The sequence below is a fragment of the Canis lupus genome, chromosome 12 (assembly GCF_011100685.1).
Source record: "Canis lupus familiaris isolate Mischka breed German Shepherd chromosome 12, alternate assembly UU_Cfam_GSD_1.0, whole genome shotgun sequence".
In the NCBI taxonomy this organism is placed as follows: Eukaryota; Metazoa; Chordata; class Mammalia; order Carnivora; family Canidae; genus Canis; species Canis lupus.
Genome location: NC_049233.1, coordinates 1106215 through 1114327, shown reverse-complemented (window position 1 = coordinate 1114327; position 8113 = coordinate 1106215). Strand labels below are relative to the sequence as shown.

At 46.3% G+C, this 8113-nt stretch overlaps 1 pseudogene; it reads right to left on the bottom strand.

Annotated features, from left to right (window-relative positions):
- Positions 1-319: 319 nt before the first annotated feature.
- Positions 320-6018, bottom strand: LOC119874245 (annotated as a pseudogene).
- Between the last annotated feature and the right edge of the window lie 2095 nt (positions 6019-8113).

The window sequence follows — 8113 nt, the reverse complement described above, 5'->3', positions numbered from 1 at the left end:
CCTCTGTTCCCTAACTTTTCTTCTGCTGGTTGCTCTATCCCACTCAGAATGTGATAATGAATTCTCCAGCTGTTACTGTGGGTCTCTCTACTTCTGCCTTTCATTCTATCAAGTTTTGCTTCACAGATTTTGTTGATCTGTTATTAATGCTAGAAGTTTATAATTTTTATATCTTCTTGCTCTATTGAAACTTGTATTAATATATACTGTTCTTTTTTGTCTCTTCTAAACTTTGATTTATTTATTTATTTATTTTATTTATTTTTTATAACCACACCCGACTGGCTTGTTTTATTGGAGAAGGCCATGTGGAGTTAACAACGTGAGGACAATTGGGACCTGAGGTCGGGGAAGAACAGCACCCCCTCCCCATACATGCCCACTGCCCCAAATAAAAAATAACCAACTATGGGAGAGCAGTTGAGACAGTGACTGAAGTTGGGGAAGGGAACAGGGAACCCAGGGGGTGGTGGAAGAGACCATGCGTGTGCTGGGAGGGCCCAGAGGCAGCGGCGGTGCGAGTAACATGAGTACGAGTCTCTGTGTCTTCCACATAGGTCTATATAAATATATAGAGAGAAGTTGTTCACTTTCCCTTGCTCTCCCCTCTGCTCCGCGCGGCTTGCCGCGGTCCCAGCTCCTCTTTCCACATGAGGGCGAAGGGAAGGGGATGATGAGCAAGTCATCACCGAATTGCAATCAGACCCACATCCATCAGCTTCTGGATCTTCTGGGCTATTACAGGATTCTTTAAGTGTTCGCTGAGTGCCTGAGGGTCCTTCTGCATCTGCTCCAGGATAAGCCGCGTGGCAGGGTCACTCATTATCTGCTGCACCTCAGGGTCAGCCATGGCCCGTCGCTTCACGTCTTCGGGGTTATCGTGGCGGTTGTACTGGGCCATCATACAGCGCTGGTAACCGTCTGCCGCTTCCTTACAGTTGGAGTCCAGATCTAACGCCTTCTGGTAGACATCCATGGCTTTCGTGTAGGCCTTCATTGCCTCCAGGGCAGCTGCTTTCCGGGTGTACCCCTTGATGAAGGCCGGCTCTAGCTGGATACATTCCTCACAGTCCTGAGCGCCAGCTGAAACTCCAGGAGTTTGGTGTAGAAGGCAGCTCGATTGCTGTACAATTTGGCATCTTTTGGATTCCGTTTGATGGCTTCTGTATAATGCTTCATGGCCTGGGGATAGTCCCCTTTCTGAAAACATTCATTGCCTTTGTTCTTCTCCTCCAAGGCCAGATCTGGGTTATGTAAGCCAGCCGCTCTTGCTCCTTCAGAATTTTCTCTGCCTGTTGGCATTTCTTGAGCACATCTGGGGTCCGGTGCTCTGCCAAAGACTTGTTATAGAAATGGGTGGCAGCCTTGCACTTTTCTTCCTTGGAGTAGGAGTTGCCAATTCGAGCATAAGCTTTGGCAATCTGTCGATAGTCTTCTCAGTTTTCTCGCCCCACTTCGATGGGCTTCTCACAAAGTTCCCGGCATTTACTGTAGTCGCCCTTCTCGAAGTACACGGCTGCTTGATTGGTCATGTAAGTCATGTTGGTGGGGTCCAGGTCCTTGGCTCTGTCATAGTGCTTCAAGGCTGTGTCAAAGTCTTTCTTCTTGTAGGCTTCGTTCCCCAGCTCTTTCTCTTTCAGCGCCTGCTTCTTATTCTCTGGAAGATCTTCTTCCATTGGCTCTGGCTTGGTGTCCTTCCTGGGAGGAGGAGGTGGGGGAGGTGTTCCAACTTCCTCCTCCTCATCCATACTGCCCAGATCCACACCCAGCAGGATGCTCAGAGTAGTCATGATCCGGGGATCTTGCAGTTTCGTGCCCAAGTCAGATGGCTTGTTTCGTAGTTGCTCTATCAGCTCCCGGTAGGTAGGATCAGCGAGCAGTGTCCTTGTCCTGGGATCACTCTCCAATTTCTGGTACAGATTGAGCATGTTGAAAGGGTTCATGAATTTCCGTTCTGCCAACCGAGCCTCCATATTCTGTAAGCCCTCTTTGAGCTGAGGATTATTTGCTTCATGTTTTAAACCCTCTTCGTAGGTTCGCTTGGCTTCTTCAAATCGGTTTAAGAACTCAAGGGCTGCAGCCTTCCTCGAATAGCCCTTGCCCCAGTCGGGCTTTAAGTCCACCGTTTTGCAGCCATCCTTATAAGCCTTCTGGTAGTCCCCTTTCTTGGGGTAAGCTGCAGAGCGATTGCTATAGAGCACATGGTTCTGGGGATCTAACTTAATGGCCTCAGAGTAGCACTGCAGTGCGTCATCAATGTTGCCCGCACTCAGGGCCTTATAGCCCTTCTCTTTCAGCTCATTTACCTGCTCTATAGCCCAGCCTGGAACCCCGTTGAATCGACTCCGTCCGCTCTGCGTTCCCAACCCTAAACTTTGATTTAAAGTCGCTTTTGTCAGATATTAGTACAAACAGTCTTGTTCTCATTTGGCTACTATGTGCATGGGATTCCTTTCTCCATCCTTTCCTGTCAAACTATTTGTGATTTTAGATAAAATGAGCCTCCTTTCAACAACATAGAGTTAGATCATCTTTCTGTCACCATTCTGCCACCTTTATCCTTTGATTGGTGCGTTTAATTCATTTACATTCAAAGTAATTTTGCTGAATAAGGAAGGGCATGTTCCCATTATTCTGTTATTTACCTATTGTCTATATTTCTTTTAATTATGTTGTTCCTGGGACACCTGGGTGGCTCAGGCGTTGAGCATCTGCCTTTGGCTTGTGTTGTGATCCTGGGGTCCTGGGATCGAGTCCCACACCACAGGGAGCCTGCTTCTCTCCCTCTGCTTATGTCTCTGCCTCTCTCTCTGTCTCTCTCATGAATAAATAAATAAAATCTTTAAAATTTTTTCCAGAATTGTTTTAGTATTTGTTTAGTTTATTTAGTAGAATGGTTTAACTCCCTTCTCATTTCCTTTTGCATGTATATTCCATAGATACTGTTTTTGTGTTTACCATGGGGGTTATATTACACATCCTAAAATTCCAGCACCCTAACTGTGTATTTCTACAAGCTTATTTTCAATAACAGACAAAAAGTGTCATTTTCTACAGCTCCATCCCATCCCCTTATAGTGATTGATTTCAGAATATTACATCTTTACACAGTGTCCGAAAACATAGACTAATAATTGTTTTTATGCATTAGTCTGTCAAAATAAGTTGAAAACAAATAGTGGAGTTATAATTCAAAGTTACTAGAATATGGCTTTTAAGCAAGTAGTTGTTTTTTAATATATCGGTCTTTTAAATCATGTAGGAAACAAAAAGTGGAGTTACAAATCAGAATCACACTAATACTACATTTATAATTGCTCATTTACTTCCCTTCACTAGCCCTGTAAGTCTTCATGTGGCTTCAAGTGACTGTCCAGGGTCCTTCCATCCTATAGGATTCTCTGTAGCTGGTCTTGCTAGGCAAGTACAGTGGTGATGAACTCATTCAGCCTTTTGTTCACTGGAGAAGGTCCTAATTTCTCCCTCACTTTTCAGATCTGTTTTGCAGATATAAGATTCCTGATTGAGTGCTTTTCTTTCAGCACATTGAGTACATCAGTATGTCTTCTGGCCTCTAGGGTTTCTTTCTTTCTTTCTTTCTTTCTTTCTTTCTTTCTTTCTTTCTTTCTTTCTTTCTTTCTTTCTTTCTTTCTTTCAAGATTTTATTTACTTATTCATGAGAGACAGAGAGAGAGAGAGAGAGGCAGAGAAACGGGCAGAGGGAGAAGCAGGCTCCATGCAGGGAGCCCGATGTGGGACTCGATCCCTGGTCTCCAGGATCATACTCTGGGCTGAAGGCGGCACTAAACCGCTGAGCTACCCAGGCTGCCCGGCTTCTAGGATTTCTGATGACAAATCTGCTAATTTTTTTACAGGAACCCCTGTCTGTGATGAATCACTTTTCCCTTCCTGTTTTCAAGACTCTTTGCCTTTGGCTTTCAACATTTTGATTATAATATGTCTCAGTGTGGATATCACCCTAAGTGGAATTTGTTATTCTTCTTCAGTGTTTATATTCATTTCTCATCAATTTGAGGAACTTTTCAGTCATTATTTCTTCAAATAATCTCTCCTACCTTCTTCTCTCTTTTCTGTCTGGGACTCCCCAAAATGCATAGATTGTTCCCTTTATGGTCTCAGTTCTCTTCTAGGCTGTCCTCATTTTTCTTCTTCATTCTGCTCCATGGATGTGATCATTTCAATTGTCCTGTGTTCAAGGTCAGATATTATTTCTTCTGCTGGCTGAAATCTGCTCTTAAATACCTCCAGTACATTTTTTATTTCAGTTATTGTTTATGTCAGCGCTGGATGTTAGTTTCTTTTTGTCTTATATCTCTTTGTTAATATTTTATTTTATTCATACCTCATTTACTTGAGTTTTTGTGTAATTCTCTGAGCATCTTATAGGCAGTTGATTTAAAGTATTTATCTAGTAAGTCCACTATCTGATCTTCCACAGGGACATTTGATGTTTGTTTTTACTTTGAGTGAGTCGTATTTTCCTGGCTTTGCGTATTTTGTGTTTTGCTGTTGTTGAAAACTGGTGTTCTCAGTCTCCTAATGTGGTAATTCTGAAAATCAGATTCTCCCCATCAGCAGGTTTATTGTTTGTTTTGATAGTTGATTGCTATAGACTGTGTGCCAGAAATCAGCTTTAGGTGTGCATTTCAGCTCTTCTCATGTTGTTTTTGAGTCCACACTTTCCCTGAGCATGTGTATGTGGCTACTTTCTATATCCCCACCCCTCCTGCCCCTACAGTGGTGTTCACTGAGATTCTGGGTACCAACTGTTATGGCCTGGAGACCACTCTCTTCCCTAAGGCCACAGTCCCTGGTTACTCAATGAGGAGGAAACACCAATGTTAGTGTAGATTTGGGGAAACACTTTATAAGCCAAAACTGACTGGAGAGGCGTGCCCCCTCTATGTAGAGGCCTATCCTGGTGCAGTAGCCCAGGGAGACCCTGAGGGGGTCCTGGCTGAGCAGGCAAAAGGGGAACTCAGGCTTTTGTCCTCAGCCCTGTGGCCACACAGATCTGCAACCAGCCCCCATAAACATGCTGGGTGCTCCAATATGCACTCCACCACTTTCTGTGAGGAGGACACTGGACCCACAAGTCCCTGTTGTTGTGCCCAAGATCGCGAATTCGAGAAACCACCAAGGAGCCGACACCGATGCAAGCGCACGAGGGTTTATTTGCAAGCTTGAGCTTGGGTCCAAGTATACCCGACACGGCTGAGCAGGGACTTGGACCCTGAGACTAAGAGGCGTAGCAGCTTTATAGGGGCCAGTGGCCAATGGGATACGCAGAAAGTTGCACAGTCATGTCGGTCCACACGCAGGTGGCCGATTGAATTACATTTTACCCTAAAGTATCCATTTGAACTGGCCTATCACTGAGCCGATTTCCGATTAGGGTGTGCCCAGCAGCTTGACTAGGGTGGGCAGCGCCCTAAGTAATAAGCGGGTCATGTGGGGGCGATACAGGAGGTGGCGGGTGCAGCACAAAGTGGAGTCAGTCCTGCTCTGCTTGTCCAGGGGTAGGGGATTTTTGTTAAATTTCCTGGGTCCCACATCTGTCACTTGTTCTAGCTGCTGCCTCTGATGCTGGAGCTTGGGATACATCCCTCAGTGATGTCAGTGCCAGAATTTTCAGTCTTGACCACCTCAGGTCCCACTGTCTGCAACCCTTAACACCTGGACAGAAGTTCTACCACCCAACTCAAAGCTCATATCTACCATGATGGCTGACCCAGGGATTTGAGGGGGGCCAGCTGGGAGCTCCCTAGGGCTTTGAGCCCTGCAGCTGAGTCAATGACCTACAACGTGGCTAAAGCCCCTTCCTGAGCCCAAGACATCTCAGAGGCATCTGGTGGTTAGGTGCTGCCTGTCTGCAGTGCCCATCTGGTTGACATATGAGTGCAGGAAGCACTGTGCAGTCTTGGTTGCTTGCTTGGGCAACCAGGACCAACAGGTGGCATTAAACTCACCTAAGAACACATGCAGGTACATGCACATGGGCACACACACATCATAAAGGAACCCCGTCACCAACTACCCATAAAATTACCACTTTCTAGCCTCAAGGCCAACTTCAAGGAATTCTACCCACAACATTTATTCATTCATTCATTCATTCATTCTTTCATTCATTCATTCCCCCAACTATATTCAGTGAATGTCTCTATGCCAATCTGTATGTTAAGTCTGGTAATCATTTAATGACATAGACACAGCACATGTTCTCCTAATGTTTATAATCTCATAGGAAAGACAGACAATAAACAAAACATAATAATACTTGTACATGACACTATGTGATATATATACCTGTGACCTATTGCTAGGTAACAAAATAATCTCTGAATAAAGCAACCACCTTTTAATTCTTTCTCATTGTGTGGGTCAGCTAGGCTCAACTGGCAGCTCTTCTGCTCCATGTGACATGGGCTGGGGCTACAGTCATCTGGAGATCTGAATAGTCCAGAATATTCCAGAGGGCTCCCTCACAGAGCTGCAAGTGGTGCTGGCTCTCAGTGTGTAGTACACTGAGCTTGGTAAATGCTGGTTGCTGCCATCATGGCTTGTTGGTGCTACCTGGTGTTGATCCAGGTCTTGAAGGCTACCAAGATTTTGGGGAAAAGAGAAACCCATAGAGCCTAATTTGTGCAAAATATTGTTTTGCACTTGCTCAGAACTTCTTCAGTTACTCCAAATTCAGCTCTGACTTTCTCTGAAGGAGGATAAACCCTTGCTGTTATCTCTCTCTCACCCCTTTACCAGCCCTTGCTGCCCTCCCCACTGTGATGCCTCAGCATCACTAGCTGGCCCTGCCTCCACCATCTACTGGACAGGAGCAGGAAAGGGTCCCAGGACCAAGGACAACACCCTGGAGCAGAAACTCAATGCCTTCTTGGTCCCAACTGTCCACTGACAGAGAACATGGCCCCTGAGAGACATGTCCCTGTGGCCTGTTCCTCCAGGCCAGACAGTGGTTACAAACACTGCTTCTTCTCTATCTGTCAGGCTCTCATTTGCATAAACACCTGAGCACAGAGACCTCTCAACCACAAGCACTGACCTCACCTGCAGCTTCAGCCTCCTTCCTTCCCTAGCCCTAAGCCAGCAGCTCCTAACTGGAAGGCTCATCAGAGTGCTCAGGTGACCACCAGTCACAGTCTAGAAGAAGTGGACTACAGTGGGGTCTGTATTTGACCTGACTCAGGAGCACCCCATGCTCACAGAGGCCTGTCCTTGCCCTCCACCCTCACCCTGACCCAGGCGGCCAGGCTGCACTTGGCCTTCGGTGCTCCTTCTTGGCCCACCTGCACCTGGAATCACAGCTCCTCCCCAAGTGCAGCTTGGCTGAGGCTGCCAGGGCCTTCTGGCCCCAATCCTAGCAGGGACTAACCAGGCAATGCAAGGAGAACCTGTTGCAGTCTTCTTCTAAATGAGGTAGAGGGGGTTCTTGAGACCCCAAGCCTGAGGCTATCTGTCCATCTTCTGAACCCTGAGACTGCCATTGCCACCACCTCTCTCCCACCTCCCACATGGAACCCTCCCAGACAAGAGCCCTCCCTCTGATTGAATTCCTGATATATTTCACGCACTAAGCTAGCTCAGGATCTGAAGAAATCCTATTAAAATTCGTTTTCTGAAATAATTTGTTTTGGACATCACAATTTAAAGCAGGAATTTGAGAAATTGACACATGACTTTTGTATTCTTTCTCCAGTAAATGCCTCAATGATATATGAGGCAATCATTTCTACCCTAAGGAATCAAAACTGGTGTGCCCTCTGGGAGGGCCACCCCAGAGAACAGGAACATCTGCAGACCTGCATGGCTCTTTGCTCTAGTTGTGACCTGGTCTCAGCCCCTCAGTGTGGGGCAGGGGACTAATCATCCCAGTCTGCCTAAGACCAAAGGCCAGCTTAATATTTCAAGATTTTATTTATTTATTCATGAGAGACACAGAGAGAGACAGAGACACAGGCAGAGGGAGAAGCAGGCTCCCTGCAGGGAGCCCGATGTGGGACTTGATCCTGGGACCCTGGGATCACAACCTGAGCCAAAGGCAGATGCTCAACCACTGAGCCACCCAGGCGCCTAA